The sequence below is a fragment of the Sturnira hondurensis genome, unplaced genomic scaffold (genome assembly GCF_014824575.4).
Source record: "Sturnira hondurensis isolate 20B ecotype Veracruz unplaced genomic scaffold, ASM1482457v3 Scaffold0004751, whole genome shotgun sequence".
Taxonomy (NCBI): Eukaryota; Metazoa; Chordata; class Mammalia; order Chiroptera; family Phyllostomidae; genus Sturnira; species Sturnira hondurensis.
This window is the reverse complement of record NW_028077382.1, coordinates 495,575-501,033: the sequence shown is the minus strand read 5'-3', so window position 1 is coordinate 501,033 and position 5,459 is coordinate 495,575. Positions and strand designations below refer to the sequence as shown.

Sequence of the window (5,459 nt, the reverse complement as noted above, 5' to 3'; positions counted from 1 at the left end):
ATAATACAAGTCATTTTATGCACCTTCAGTAATTATTAAGAAATGGGGTATATACACAAAGTTTGAGAAAAGCCTAAAGAGTATTATTATTATTATTAGGTTGTAAAACTTTTACTTCAATGTAACAAGGAAGAAAACAGTAATTAGACACCCACCAATTTCCCCCAAAACAAAAAAATGTAAACAGGAAAATAATTCTGCCTCTACTTATAGAGCTTCTCAAATCTTGTTAGAAGGGTCTCACATTCAATGATCAAGAGATTTGAAAATAGCAGTAATTACTTTCATTTTAAGAAAAGGTGCCTCCTCTTCCCTCCTCCACCCCAAGTATTTAACATGAAAGAATGGGCTTTCTTGACATTAACTTCATGTTTATTTGAAGCAGCAACAATAACCATCAATAATTTGGCATTTCTGTTTATGGATGTTCCAAATGTTTTTCAACTTCATAAAGTCATTATCCATTGTTGCTATGAAATACAGACTGTAGACTCTAGTTAACAGAGATTCTTTCCAAAACCAATGTTAAGTCAAAGAAATATTAAGCAGGGCATTACACTAAATTTCTGGATCTAGTATACTAAAGAGTGAAACTTAGGAAGTTACTGGCTGTTTTATACAAGATATAAAGACCTGCAAAGCTGGTTTGGGGTTGTCTATTTTACATGCTGTGTGGATCTGCAGCATGTACTAATTGATGCAGGCATGTATTGTATTTATCCCTGCCCTATATCCTAAATCCCTCCCTCCCCCCATCCAACAATCTACCACCTTTTACCAGGTATTGTGGATATGAACCCAAGTCATCCCAGACAATCCAGTGAACAAAGCTATTGTAATGCATTGGTGTGAAGTGTGAAAAAATTTTTTTAAAAAGTCCCTTTCAATCTTCATCAAAGTTTTGCTGTACAAAAAAATTGGTAGCCAAGTTCTCATTCTTCTCACAAGCAAAATATGCTTGTATCATGAGTCCTCCAGGAAATCCTAATGCTTTTAATCTTTCTATAGCTTCTTTTTCCTGAGGCATTACTTGAATGTAGTTCATATGACCACTTCCAGGTTCTGCAATTCTTCCACTTCCACCTCCACTGCCTCCTCCTTGACCACCAGCTTCTTGAACTGGTTCACTTAACATGTGAATAAAATGCTCCTAATGTTGGCTATAATGCTATAGTAACTGAGGATTTTCTCAACCTACCTGTTGTAGCAATACTGGAAGCAGGGAAGGATTCTGTTGAATAATTTGTCTCATCTGTTGAAACTGAGGCTGATTCCATAAAAATTCAAGGGGATGTCCTCCAGAACTTTGTTGTATTTGTGGCTGTCATAGTTGCTGCATCTGCAGCCACTGAAGACTGAGTAGTCCCAGTACTAGCTGCTGGAGGGTGACCAACCACAGCCTGACTTTCTCCGTCTCTGGGAATTCCAATTAGAAGATACTCCACTACCCTGTCACGGTTGTTGAAATTAGGTCTCATGGATGCAATTACTTGCTCTCGTTCATAGCCCATTGATATGATCTCAGTTACCACATTTTCATAAGACTGACCTGCCACAAGTGCACTTGTTGCATCTTCAAAAAGGTTTGACCAAGAAGAATCTCCTAATGTACTGTTAGTCAATGTTGGGTTAGTAACCACTGATGTTTCTGTCTGCTGGCTTTTCTACAGGATTCTCCTGTTTTGTTGTACTAGCAGGTGCAGATTCAGACGATGTTGTTGATGCTGGAGAGATAGATGCAGGTGTGGGAGTGGGAGCCAAAGCAGGGGTGAGGTTTGGGACCTGAGTCACAGCTGGTGCTGAGGAACTAATTGTGGTTGTGGTGGCAGAATTTGATTGCTGGGTTGTTGGTGCTGGTGTTGTCATTGCTTTGGGTATTGGCACCATAACTACCACTAGGTTTTTCTCATTAATTTTTTTAAATATATTTTATTGATTATACCATTACAGTTGTTCTATTCCCCCCCTTCATTCCCCTCCACCCGCACACTCCCTCCCCCACTATTCTCCCCCCCTTAGTTTATAACCATGTGTCTCAAGTTCATTGGATTCTATATTTCCCCCACTATTCTTGCCCTCCCCCCTATCTATTTTCTACCTACCATCTATGCTATTTTCTGTGCCTTCTTCCCCCTTATCCCCCTCCCACCCCCCTGTTTCTAACCCTCCATGTGTTCTTCATTTCTATGGTTCCACTCCTGATCTAGCTGTCCTCTTGGTTTGCTTTTGTTTTAGGTGTGGTTGTTAATAACTGTGTGTTTGCTGTCCTTTCACTGTTCATATTTTTCATCTTCTTTTTCTTATATAAGTCCCTTTAGCATTTCATATAATAAGGGCTTGGTGATGATGAACTCCTTGAACTTGACCTTATCTGAGAAGCACTTTATCTGTCCTTCCATTCTAAATGAAAGTTTTGCTGGATAAAGCAATCTTGGCTGTAGGTCTTTGGATTTCATGACTTGGAATACTTCTTTCCAGCCCCTTCTTGCCTGTAAGGTCTCTTTTGAGAAATCCGCTGACAGTCTGATGGGTACTCCTTTGTAGGTGACTGTCCCCTTATCCCTTGCTGCTTCTAGGATTCTCTCCTTCATTTTGGTCTTGGCTAATGTAATTATGATGTGCCTTGGTGTGTTCCTTCTTGGGTCCAACTTCTTTGGCACTCTCTGAGCTTCCTGGATTTCCTGGAAGTCTATTTCCTTTGCCAGACTGGGGAAGTTCTCCTTTATTATTTGTTCAAATACGTTTTCCACTCGTGGCTGTTTCTTTCCCCCTTCTGGTACCCCTATAATTCGGATGTTGGAATGTTTAAAGATGTCCTGGAGGTTCCTAAGCCTCTCCTCATTTTTTTGAATTCTCATTTCTTCATTCCTTTCTGGTGGGATGTTTTGTTCTTCCTTCTGGTCCATTCCATTGATTTGAGTCCCCGTTTCCTTTCCATCACTATTGGTTTCCTGTGCATCTCCCTTCATTTCAATTAGTTTAGCCTTCATATGTTCCTCTAATTTGTGACTATGTTCCTCTAATTTGTGACTATAATCTACCAGTTCTGTGAGCATCCTGATAAATAGTGTCTTGAATTGTGCTTCTGAGAGGCTGGCAATTTCTCGGTCACTTAGAGTTATTGGCTCTTGGACTTTGAGTTCTTCTTGTGCCATCTTTTGGGCTGTTCGTGCCTATTCCATAGCAGGATCGGAGCCCTAAGGTGTTCACTAGCGCTGGGCAACTAGTTCGCTGGGTTGTGACGCTGTATGTGGGGGCGGGGTCAAAGAGGGACTATGGCGTCCTGTCTGCCGCCTGCTGCCTCGGCCCTCACCGGTGCCGCAGCTGCTGCCGTCACGGGCCCACGCGTTTCGTCCCACTGCACACAAGTGTGCCACCGCCGTCAGCCCTCGCCCCCTGGGGCCTGCGTGGTCCGTCTCACTGTGCGCGAATGTGCGACCTCAGTCAGTCTGCCCCGCACCCCAACTGGTTCCCATCTGCCTGCGCTCCTGGGTCGGGGGACCTGTCCTGCCTACCCTGCTCGCTGCTGGCTCCGCCCCTCTTATCGTCCCGTTGAACGGTTAGATGTAGTCGGAATTCCGTATAATTCAATTTTCTGTCCTTTGGTTGTGTCTTTGTTTCTCCAAACCTTTGTTGTATTCAAACTTGGTTGTGGGAGAAGGCACAGTGTTTCCACCTATGCCTCCATCTTGGCGGAAGTTTTTTTCTCATTAATTTTATATTCTTTTAGAACAGTATCATCACTGAGGATTTTGCCTGCATAAATTAATTTCTGACCTGCAACAGGAAAGGTGTCTTTCCCCTTTTCAGATTCAATCTTCTGTTTTAGAGTTTTCACCATCTCATTGGGATTGATGTCTATCTTAAAGGTCTGCTGCTGAAGAGTCTTCAGGGTGACCTGCATGGTTCCACCACACTGCTCTACTCAGTATTATTATTATTATCATCATTATCATCATCATCATCAAACAAGTAAAGACAATCAAATAAGTTGAACACTAATTTGTAGAAATACAGGCTTTGTCAATATCTTGAAATAGCCATCTCATCCTAATGTTGGTGGCTTCTCATCCTTTAGAAATCTGAGCCCCACTGTAGGTGGCAGCAAGTGTCTGAGACAGCAGATGTCCATTCATGCTTAGTACCCAATAAGGCTCCTTCCAACAATGTTGCAGAGACAGTCTTTGATTAGTGACTTTTCTAATGGACAAAAATATCCTGGTTATACGTCATTGTTTTTAAAGTCTGTTTCCTGGGACCACACTGTGAAATGAATGTTATTAATTTATTGGTCAATATAAGCTGACTAATGAGCCCTTGACAACAATGCAGAATGTCTCATTTTAGTTTTCCTTATATTTGAAAAAGATTTAAAAATGTATAATACTTTAAGCAAAGTCATAAAAATAATAATTTCCTTGGTTCATTCGGTCCCATAACCAACTTTTTCTTTACTTCGATTATTTGCCAATATTTCCATGAATTCAATTATTTCTTTGTTTCATAAACCTTTATCTAGTACTAAGATATGACCTACTTAGAAGTCAATACTTTAGAATAAGTCAGGCTTATTGTCATGCATCTATTTAAAGCAGTAACATTTGCAAATGTATCAGTTAAAACAATGACTGTCTATATATGGTAAAACTTAAAATGATATGGTTATAGGTCTGACTATAATGCAACTGATTAAAAACTTTGCTTTTCTGTAAAATATTCCAAGATAACAATTTCTTTGTAAATAATAATAGTTATAAAATGACATTAAAGAACAATACAGAGAGCTGCTGGCCAAGATGGAGGCATAGGTAGATACACTCACTTCCTTGCACAACCAAAAAGAAGGGTAATAATCAATTTAAAAACAAAAAACAACCAGAACTGCCAGGAAATCCAACTGTATGGAAATCTGACAACCAAGGACTTAAAGAAACATTCATCCAGACTGGTGCCCCAAGAAAAAGAAATATGGCCCAAATGAAAGAACAGATCAAAAGCCCAGGAAAAGAACTAAGTGATGAGGAAATATAGCTAACCTATCACATGCAGACTTCAAAACACTAGTGATCAGGATGCACACAGAAATTATTGAGTATGGTCACAAAATAGAGGAAGAGGTGAAGGCTATGGAAAGTGAAACAAAGAAAAATATACAGGGAACCAACTGTGAAGGGAAGAAACCCTGGACTCAAATCAAAGATTTAGAACAGGAAGAAGGAATAAATATTCAACCAGAATAGAATGAAGAAACAAGAATTCGGAAAAGTTAGGAGAGGCTTAAAAACCTCTGAGACAACTTTAAATGTTCCAACATTTGAATCATGGGTGCCGGAAGGAGATGAGGAAGAGCAAGAAATTGAAAACTTATTTGAACAAATAATGAAGGAAAACTTCCCCAATATGGCAAAAAAAAAAAAAATACTAGATATGCGAGTCCAGGAAGCTCAGAGAGTCCCAAA

General features: G+C 40.0%; 1 pseudogene; it reads right to left on the bottom strand.

Annotated features, from left to right (window-relative positions):
- Positions 1 to 883: 883 nt before the first annotated feature.
- On the bottom strand, positions 884 to 3,904 carry LOC118986976 (UV excision repair protein RAD23 homolog B-like; annotated as a pseudogene).
- Between the last annotated feature and the right edge of the window lie 1,555 nt (positions 3,905 to 5,459).